The sequence below is a fragment of the Rhinolophus sinicus genome, chromosome 14, assembly GCF_057876585.1.
Source record: "Rhinolophus sinicus isolate RSI-liver-muscle chromosome 14, RSI-T2T, whole genome shotgun sequence".
Classification (NCBI taxonomy): Eukaryota; Metazoa; Chordata; class Mammalia; order Chiroptera; family Rhinolophidae; genus Rhinolophus; species Rhinolophus sinicus.
In genome coordinates, this window is record NC_142514.1 from 19,245,422 (window position 1) to 19,256,741 (window position 11,320).

At 43.0% G+C, this 11,320-nt stretch overlaps 1 pseudogene; it reads left to right on the forward strand.

Annotated features, from left to right (window-relative positions):
* Nucleotides 1–9,456: 9,456 nt before the first annotated feature.
* Nucleotides 9,457–10,221, forward strand: LOC148755558 (large ribosomal subunit protein eL8 pseudogene; annotated as a pseudogene).
* Nucleotides 10,222–11,320: the final 1,099 nt, after the last annotated feature.

Sequence of the window (11,320 nt, forward strand, 5' to 3'; positions counted from 1 at the left end):
ACTCCTTCTGCTCCGTCTTATCATTGCCTGTTGTCCTATCTGTCTCTACCATTCCATTGTGACCACATTTTACTCACCTTTTAGTGCCCCTAAGTGCCCAGCACAGGCCTCTGGGCTTGTTACATGAATGTAATTATAAAGATATGTTCAGATGTTTACAAGTTAGTTGCAAGGACAAATTGTTTATAAGAGCAAACGTCCCCCTCAAAGACAAAAATAACTAACCTATAAACTACCTGAATGTGCGTGGTAAAGAACTGATTAAATGCAGTATACTACAGTCACATGATAGATGTTTTGCAATCATTGAAATAAAAATATTGGACAATAGTAAATAACAGGGAAAGATTCTTACCGTGTTGTATGTTATTTTAATATTGTATAATATTGCACATTATTTATTATACATTTGGAAAACAAGTTACAAAGAGTGTATGTGTTCAATGTTTTTACAAAATAAATATACAGATAGAAAAAGTCTGGAAGGATTTAACCAGTTTTGAACGGCCATGAGGTTCAGATAAACCAATTTAAAATTGCCTAAACAAACAGGTGTTTTTGATTTTTGTTTTTTTCTTTCATCTTTGTAACAAGATGTCCGGAGGTAGATAGCCTCTAGCCTTGGTTCATTCTGGCTCAGTATCACCAGAGTTCTTGCCTTCTCCTCGTGCTTGTTATCCCACAGTCACAAGATGGCTGCCCCAGCTGGAGGCATCACACCCACATTCAAAGCAGGAAGAGCAGAGAAGGGGAAGCTCCAGTCATGGCTAACTCTTTAGTAGGAAAGCAAAAACTTTCTCAGAAGTCCCTGACTAGACTTTTCTAACTCTCTCATTGGCTAAGTCACATGGAAACTCCCAGGTACAAGGGAGGCTGGGACACACAAAAACAGAAATTTCATAATTGGCTTAGAAAAATCATGATTTATACCCTGGTTACACTACCACCCAAACAAACCTGGAGGTCTGTTAGCAAAGAAGGGAGAAGGGACATTGGGTAGGCAACTAGCTATTGCCCCCTTTAGACAGGACGTAGTACTGCTGCCCACTTTGTCATAATTACCTCATTCCTTCTAGTCTTACACCCAGATTGCTTTACTCAGTTAATCACCATTAGCTTCTGAAGGCATCTGAGCTTTCAATACATGAATATAAAACTTGGGGTTAGAAAGAGTGAAAAACTGCTAGTTGTCCTCCATTCTCCATTATTTCCTTCTCTCTTCTAGTAAAAAGTAACCCTCACCCCAAGATGTAGCAGAATATATGGCTGCCCAGCTCAAGACCATATTTCCCTGCCTCCTTTGCAGCTAGCTTGGTGTGGCTGTGCAAGTACTCATCATTGGAAAGTGAATAGAATTGATATGAACATCACTACATCATTTCTTTAAAAAAATTGTTAGCCATCTACTTCCTCTTTTTCCTCTTTCCCACAGGCTGGGAATTTAGGTGTAGTGGTGGAGAGCTTGCTTCAACTATGTCCTAGGAGAAGGCAAAACAGCAAGATAGGAACCTGTGTCCTTAAATGGCTACCTGGAGCAGAACCTCTGACTCACTCTGAACCACTCATATGCTTAAAGAGATAAAACAAGAACAACTATTAAACAAGAGACTTTTTAAAAAATGTATCTTGTATTTTGTACTCTTTATTAAAATAGCTTATTCTGTTCCCTTGTATAGAAAATAAACTGCATCATGCTAACCGTTGTTGCTAATAGTTAAAAGAGGTGCTAGGAGCTAAGATGAGAAAAGAGAGGAGTCAAACAGATGCAGGAATAGGAGATGTTTTAATAAAGAGGTTTTGGAAGACACAAAGGCCTGTGTTACTGGGGGAGGCAACTGAACTATTAAGAGGCAGGCCATTGATGGACCTTGGTCAGAAGCCTTGCCGAATGCAATGGAGTCAATATGGTTGGGGCTGGAGCTAAATAAATACAGAGACCAGGGTAAAGCTGAATCAGTGCAGCCTGTGTATGATACGAAGGCCCATGGTTCAAGAGGATCTAGGCAACTATGAATTAAATGAGAGGGCTATTAATCAGAGTCTATAGGTTGCAACATAAAGCAACTCTGACTCTCTCAAATAAAACAAAACCAAAAGATAATTTATTAGAGGGACGCTGAGGAGATCAAAGAATCTAAGGAAGATCTCAACAACCAAGTCCCAAGAAAGGACAAGACTCAGGTAAGCTCTGGGAATCTCACTAGCGGAGGCTTCTAGTTCTCTAAGGTAGAATCACCTGCAAGGCTTGTTAAAACACAGATTGCTGGGGTCTACCCCAAGAATTTCTGATCCAGCAGGTGGAGGGTGGGGCCCAGGAATGTATATTTCTAACAAGATCCCAGACGCTGAGGCTGCTGGTCAAGAGACCACATAGGAGAACCACTGCTCTACAGTAAACACATCAAATGACTCAGCTCCAACTATCTTTTATTCCTACATGTCTCTACTCAGGGTTCCAAAATCCTGGGAAAGTCTACTTGACTCTGAGTTGAGTCACTGCTGTGGTTAGTGAGGTAGACTCCTGTGATTGGCAGCCCTGTAAGCATCACATGGGGAGGTAGTGGGAGGGAAGTTCCCCAAACGAAGGAATGCTGGACACACAAAAACAGATGTCTTAAAGTAGTAATTGGCCAAGCTGAATGCACAACTCTCTCCCTCTGGAGAAAGATTTGTGGCAGCAATTTCTCTTCTCAGGACAAAAAGTTCCAGAAGAGAGAATTTTTTTTTTTAAATGGAAGGAGTAGGTGGACTCCTAAGGACCATTGTCTCTATTCAAACCTCATTCTATTTTCCCGCCCAAGTGAGAAGACTCCTGTCCCTTAGAGGCCAGAGATCAATTCCACAGCTGCCTTGGTCACTACAGAAGCCTGAGGAGGCAATAATAGACTGCACTGCGGCCCATTTTGACCAGTTAGGCCACAGCCCAGGGCAGGACAACAGGTCATGGTGCCTGCTCTCGCTTTTTTCAGCCTCAGAGAGATTGCCACTAACAGATAGTTCCTAAAAAGCCTAAATTCTCATTTTGCATCACATTTTACATGCTTACAATGAATTTTCTCCTTCAGGAAAACTTTGTAGAGAAGAAAAAAAAAATCTTTGTTAACGAACCATGCCTATAGTTGTGTAAGCCTGGATTGTCATCTATCAAATTTTCTTAAAATGAGGCCCACCAGAGCTTATAAACCAATATGATGATTTAACATAGCAACATGGAGTATTAAAAACATCATGTTAATATTTACACAGCAATCAATGTAATACTGTATTACTAGAATAAGAACAAAAACACATGATTACCTCAATAGATGCATACAAAATATTTGACAACATGTGGCATTCTTTCATGGTAAAAACACTCAACAAAGTAGGAATAAAAGGAAATTTTCTCTACCTAATAAAGGGCATCTGCAAAAAACCCACAGCTAATATCATACTTGATAGTGAAAAACTGAATGTTTTCCCTTAAGATCAGTTGTTAAGATCAGTAGTTGCCAAGAGCTGGGGGAAGGGGAAATAGGAAGTGACTGCTAATGGGTTCTGGATTTTTTTTTAGGATGATGAAAATGTTCTGAAATTAGGTAGTAGCAATGGTTGCACAACACTGTAAATGAATATACTAAAACCCACTGAATTGTATACTTTAAAATGGTGAGTTTTATGGTATATGAACTATATGTCAAATAAAACTGCTATTTAAAAATACGCATGTTTACACAGGGGTAACTTGTGATTCTGTGTAGCTAGAAATTTGCTTGGGACAGAAGAGAATTATTTGTTATAATATTCCCTTTAGCTTCCCAAAAACCGGTGTTAAAGGGAATTCAGCCTAAGGATTTAATTTTGTTAAAGAAAATTCCCCTGTAATTTTCAAGTGTACTTGGCCCTTTATTTCAAAGCGCACTTTCATGAGGGTTCAGTAGATCAGTTTCAGCCTGAAACTTAGCCTGGGGTCTAGGACAGAGAGGAAAATACTTTGTATTAGATAGTAAGAGGAGCTTCGGAGTAGACTGCTGGAAATGAGAATGGGGCCAGAGAGAGGCTGGAGGAGATGGTAGCAAGCTGATTCCCAAGGAGGGATGAACCCAGAAAGAAATTCCTTCTGGCAATAATGGCCCATGAAATTTTAAGACAGCGACGTCTTGTATGTCATTTTAAGTTGGTGCCTATATGGTCCTGAACTTCTCCCTCTGTTTCCCCCAACTTCAGTAGAACCTACTAAGTGTCAGGGACGCTTGGGGGAATGAAGACATTAGGAATATGTCCAGAAGGGCTTGAAAGGTCCTGCAAGAAAAAAAATGGTCAAAGGAACAAGAGTAACTATGAGAAATAAACTGTTCCTTGGGCTAGTCAACGGGATGCTTCCCCACCTTCACTCTACCCCTTGGCAAAATCACAGGAATTAGGGGCAGAAGGCTGGAGACCAAGTTAAGGATGGTTTGGGTTATATGCAATAAAAAAAAATCAAAATTACTTAACCAACAGGGAGATTTTATTATTTCACCTAACAAGAAGTCCTAAATTAGATGGGTTCTAGGGCTGGTTAATTTAGCAGCTTAATGGTGTCATCTGCTATCTGCAGCTTGTCAGCTTGTCTTCAGGACACCATAAATCCAGCCACCCTATTTGCATATTAATGTGAACCCATGCATTGGTCAGAATTCTTTTGGTTGCAAATGTTGGAAATCCAACCTAGACTGGTTTAAGAAAAATAAGAGTCCACCGGGACGTCAGGCATGTCTAGATCCAAGAGGGCATCAGATCTCTGTTTCCATCTTTCAGGTTTATTTGATTCTGCTTAGCTTCACTTTCAGACAAGCAGCAAGACAGCTGCTGTCAGTGTCAAGCCTTCAATGCCATGTAAATCATGATGAGAGGGAGAGAGAGAGAGCGAGAGCGAGAGCGAGAGCGAGAGCGAGAGCGAGAGCGAGAGAGAGAGAGAGAGAGAGAGAGAGAGAGAGAGAGACTTTCTTCTAAGGCCCATATGACGAATTTCATTAAGAGATTCTGATTAAGTCGTAGGCCCATCCCTAGACTAATCACTGGGGACAAAGAATGTAGGCCTTGGGTCTTCTGCCCACCCTGGGACTTGGGGTCAGGTCCACCCAAACCACAAGGACTGAGATGAATTTGGGAGAGGAGGCATGATTTCCCATAGGAAGACAGGCTGCGTAACTTTCCTGTTACTCATCCGTGAGTCTGCTGCATCCCAGAAGGATATAGGACATGATACCTCAGTGCAAACTGAGGCTTAATAGGCACCTTCTTAGAACTATGCCAAAAGGAAGGAGTGAAAGGAACTGGAATTTTTGGAAGGCCTACTTTGTGCTTTCCCAAGGTCACACAGTTAGGACATGGCAGAAGCAGGATTTCAATCCAGGCCTTTTTAGTTCCAAAGTCCATGCACTTAGCACTGGGGGACTGAGCAAAGGCAGAGGGGCCAAGACAGAGAGGAGCTGTACTATTGTGATAGAGAAAGATATCCAGCAGGTACCAACGCAGAGCACTCAGCCCCGCCTGGGAGTATGAACAAGGGAAGCCTTTTTGGAGGACATATTTGAACTGAGGTTTAAAGGACTGTAGTTGTTTGTCAAAGGAGGAAAGGAAAAAAGCAAGACAAGCAATTATCTGTGTAGGCAGGGGAGACCATGAAGACCAGAGTTTTAGTTTTGGATGATCACTGTCTCCATGGGATGGGGACTTTCCTATGCTGTCTCCTCCCAGCTCTGCTCCATGCCGTTGCACCATGACAAGCCATCGTGTTTCTGACACACTCACTTGGGGGTTTCCAGAAGCATTCTCACAATTGTTGGGACAGTGGCCTGCTTTCTGCCAGCTACTCTGTGTGTGACTATTGGCTAATCACTTCCCCTCTTTGGGATGGAGTTATTTTATCCATAAAACTGTAGAGGGTAAATGACTGTGATTGTACATATCTGTGACTACGTTAGAAACCATTGAATTATACACTTCAAATAAGTGAGTTATATGGTATGTGAATTATATCTCAAAAAGCTGTTTGTTTGTTTGTTTGTTTGTTTTCATTGTAGCGTGCTAGGTGATGGGGGAGTTCTACCTAAGGGCTGAAAAGCTGTTGCAATCAAAGCTTTGCTACTTTACAGCCAAGTGACCTTAGTACTTTTTTTTTTTCCACTTTACCTCTCTGAACCTCATTTTCCTCATTGTAAGAGGGAAATGCTTACCATGTTTAGGTGGTTAAGGAACAGGTACAACCTAGGGTTGGAATGCTAGGTTAGAATTCTGGCTCTATGACTGACAATCTCTCTGTGCCTCCACTTCCTCATCTCTTTAATGGGTATGATAGTATCTACATCATAGCATTGTTGGGAGGATTGGGTCAATCCCTATAAAGTTCTTAAAACGGTGCCTAGCATGTGGTTCAATAGTTCAATAAAAAGAGTAGCTATTTTATATCCTGGATTTTATTTGGGATCTTCTTGACATGATATAACTGCCCACCCAAAGCTAGTACTGGACACCCTGAGAACTGAGGATTCCCCAAACCTGAGCCCTGCCCCCAAGGGAGTACACAATTTGGGGGATGGCCTGCCAGCCATCCTCCTGTTCTCTGAAAATGCCTTTCCTACAGAAGTGGGCTTCAGCAGTCCTCAGCTGTAACTGAACTGACAGGGGTGGGCCCCTTCACCCAAGCTGGACCAGTCAACTTCTCTCTCCTGGAAATTTGGAATTAGGTCTCTGAGACGTGTTAGCTGGAGCTGAGAGGTAACCCAGCTCCAGGTTAGGGCAGTCGTTTTGTGCCATGTGAATGAGAGTGCCGAGAAGCCAGAGAGAAACCATGGCACAGACTCACAAAAAATGACAAGAAACCCTGTAGCCTCAGAGGGGGAAGGAGAGAGCAGTTCTACTTTGAATCTTGGTGCATTTCCATTCAGTCATTCAACAAATTTATTGAGTACCTACTATGTGCCATGTCTACGGATATAGCAGTGAACAAGGGGAGGGGGAATCCCTACCCTTGAGTATAATGAGAAACCACTGAAAGGCTTTATGCAGGAAAATAACACAATCTTATTACATTTTAAAAATGGCTGCTATGTGAAGAATGGGTTGTGATGGAGATAAGGAGAGAAACAGAGAGGATGTTGCAACAGTCCAAGCAAAAGATGATGATGGCTAGGCCTACGGTGGTGGTGGAGGGAGTGGTGAGGAAGAGTGGGAGTCTGGATCTATTTTGAACTTTCCAGTTCCTGGTTCTAGTTCCTCATGAGACCTGTCCACTTCCTGCCCCTGAGTTCATCCAGATTTCCCCCTTTTCCTTACCCCAAAATGTCTTTATTACTTAGGCTAGTATGTGAGAAGGATTCTGTTATTTGCGTTGAACTATCCCGAAGATACCTTGGCTTTTCAGGCTGGAATAATTTACCACTATCTAGGACATGACCGATTTCATTTTCCCTGTATAATAGAAAGTGTTTTCTCTTGTGAGGAATATGTGTAGGAAATAACAAACTCCTGAGAGAAACTTTTCTCTGGAGAACTTTCAAAGGAAGCTGTCAACGATTTATTTTATGATGTGGGAAAAATGCTTCTGATAGATCCTATACCACCTCCAGTTATACCTATAGCATCAGATAAAGGAGACAGATAAAAGTAACAGTTGCTAAAACGTGTTGCTTATTGTATGCCAGGCCTTGTTCTAAGATATAGTTAAAATATTTAAAACATTTAATATAAATATAAATACATGAAATATGTATTTTATAAAATATATAAAATGTACATATTAACTCATTTAAGCCTCAGAGTAACCCTATGAGGTATTGCTCTTATTTTATAGTTCATATCATTGCTACCATTTTACAGATGAGGAAACTGGGGCCCAGAAAGATTCATTGTCTAAGGTCACAAAACTAGTAAATGGTAGATCTGTGATTCATCCCAGGCATTCAGGCTCCATACTCTTAGCCAGTTTTTCTCAACTAGGAGCACTAATGGCATTCTGGGAGAGATGATTCTTTGTTGTACAGGACTGTCCATCTTACTCATTATGGTGAGTTTAGGATCCATGGCTTTACATGTATTAACTCAGTTTAATCCTCTCCGCAACCCTATGAGTTAGGTGTCATTCTCCTTATTCCTATTTTACAGAAGAAGAAACTGAGACCCAAGGAAGTTAAAAGGCTTGCCCTGAATTACCCAGCTCATCCTGGGGGAAGTCAGCATTTGAACCCAAGCAGGTGACTCCAGGTCCTGTGCTGTTCACCATTCTGCTATACTGCCCCCCCTAAGAGTTAAGAGAACACATGAAGGCCTGGGAGGCCCTGCCCAGACAGCACCTTTAAGTAGAGTCCAGCAGGCCTTGCAGAGTGGGCTCAGGAGCTCAAGGGAGCCACTCCAGTCTGAAAAGGCAGAGACGGGCAGGAACCAGTGACCCTTTCCTTATGCAGAACTGACCAATACGTAAGAGGGGAAGGGGATGGGATTAGAAAAAGTCTAACCTATAAAGGACGTAGCCCAGGAACTGGGGATAAACAAGAAGTGGGAATCAGGAATCCACAGCAGAGCGAACCCAAAGGAACATCTGGACTGCTGGAGGATGAATGCTTTGTCAGCTTCTCCTCCTTCAGCTGCTCCTTCTCTTAGAGTTGCCGGGGACATCCTGGACACTCCTTTGCCTGTAACTCTGCACTTTCATACTCTCAGCAGTGCTCACACATGGCTAATTGGCACCATTTTGGACAAAGCTATTGGTGGCTGATACCAAGACTCAAATCTTCTGGCTCTATAATCCCACTCCAAAAACAATTCAATGAAAACCATGGGCCAGAGGCCTGGAGATATTGGTGGCAGCCTTACCTTTAAATCAATTGCACATCACAGGCTGTGGAGTCCAAAAAGCAAAATGGTGAAATGCAGGAGTGGGCCTTGGCCCAGAACACTACCTCACTCCGAATCCAACCTCCTCCTCCGCAACTGGAGTTCAGCTCCATGACCCTGGTCCTGACCCTTGAACCTGTCTTCCATTTCCTGCCCCACTTCAGGCCTTTGAACGTGTGGAGGATTTTGACTCAGTCTCTGCTCTGTTTCTTCTGACTCCTGCCCACTTCAGGAGGAACACCCCATCCAAGCTCAGGACGTTAGGACCTGTGCTTTGATCAGCAATCACTTATTTGTAAGTAGAAGAAACCCACTCAAACTGGTAAGAGGGAAGAATTTATTATGAGAACACAGGGGTCTCACGGAACCCCAGGCAATAATTGTAGCCATATGATAAGATGTTGCAATTGGGACCTTCCCCTGTTTCTGTTTCTAAAGAGATGCCAGTACATGCATATCAGATCCCAAAGTGAATGTGAGGCCACCTCCTATGCAGAAGTTAAAAAAGAAAACTGCAGAACCAGGTTTACCACTCTCGGATGTCTCACGCAGATCAAAGGTACTAAAAGGTGGTCAAGCTCTCTCCTCCCTCTGCCCAAGATGCCAAAAGGGAAGAAGGCTAACGGGAAGAAGGTGGCACTGGCCCCTGCTGTCGTGAAGAAGCAGGAAGCCAAGAAGATGGTAAATCCCCTGTTTGAGAAAAGGTCCAAGAATTTTGACACTAGGCAGGACATCTAACCCAAGGGGACCTCACCGCTTTGTCAAATGGCCCCGCTACATTCAGCTGCAGGGGCAAAGGACTATTCTTTATAAGCGCTTGAAAGTGCCTCCTGTGATTAACCAGTTCACCCAGGCTCGGACCACCAAACAGCTGCTTAGCTGCGTAAGCTGGCCCACAAATACTGACCATAGATAGTTGGCTCGGGCTGAGAAAAAAACTGCCAGCAAAGGGGATGTCCCCACCAAGAGGCCACCTGTCCTTGAGCAGGGGTTAATACTGTCACTGTTTTGGTGAGGAACAAGAAGGCGCAGCAGGTAGTGATTGCACATGCTCTGGACCCCACAGTTGTCTTCCTGCCTGCCCTGTGCCGTAAGATGGGGTTCCCCTACTACATTATCAAGGGGAAGGCCGGGCTGGGTTGCCTAGGCCACAGGAAGACCTGTACCTCCATCGCCTTCACATAGGTTAACTCAGAAGACAAAGGAGCTCTGGCTAAGCTGGCGAAAGCCAACAGGACCAATTACAACGACAGATGCAATGAGATCTACTATCACTGGGGAGGCAACGTCCTGGGCTCAGAATCGATAGCTCACATTGCCAAGCTGGAAAAGGCAAAGGCTAAAGAACTGGCCAAACTGGGCTGAATGTACACTGTTGATTTTTCTGTACATAAAAGCTACAAAAATTCTCCTTCAGCCAGTGTCAATAGGGCATTTGGGGCTGAATGTGATTTGCCTTATTGCCAAAAAAAAGGGGGAGACGATTTAATGAAGAGATATCTTTGGACAGAGCTGTTGTCTGTACTGTTATTCTCATCCCCCAGGATGGGAAGGGAAAAAGATGGAGAGATGTTGCCTATATTATTTCAAGCCCAGGGAGGCAGTTCTTCAATGACCGGTTATCTCTCCAGACTGTGGCCCAAGAGCTGAATTCTCCCTAAGAAATCCTAAAGATGAGAGATGGCTCACCAACTACTTTGGCAACACTTATCAAGAACTTTCCATGTGCTGGACACAGTCCTATGTGCTTTACATACATTAATTAATTTAATCCTTCCAATAACCCTGTGTGGTGAATGGTATCTATTGAAACCTGATGTATTCACTCACTGACATATTGTGAATATTTTCCCATGTCAATATTCTTCTGCCTCATGGATTTAATGGCCACGCAGCTTTCCTTTGCACAGCTGCAAAGCCTCATGGGTAAGCACGTGGACTCTGGAGTCAGCCTGCCTTTATCAAATCCCACCTCTACCAATGACATATGGTACAGGACCATTTTTATAAAGGAAATGAACATATGTAACTCAAGCATTGGCAGCCTGCGTGATCCTCACATCTCTAGCCCACTAGAGTCACCTTTTACTCCATGAATATTTCTTGAACACCTAGCATCTTCCGGAAACTGGAGCTACAACAATGAGTGAGACACATGTATTCCTTGCCTTCATGGAATTTATATAAAGGCCACAGACAGTAACAAGTAAAAATGCCCAAGAAGAATGCAAAATAATGAAAGTGATAATTTCAGTGAAGGAAGAAAAGGAAGGGGCTGCTAAGACGGAGGGAATAGTAATTCTTGGGAAGCTAAATAAAACTGGGAATTCTTGGGAAGTTAAATAAAACTGGCTTAAATTCCCAGACTCTGGGAAATGGAAAACTCAGAGTCCCTGCCAATATCTCTAAAGATAGGTTAAGGGTAAGGGACTGTGAATCTGTGGCGTCTGGTCTACTCGGGCTC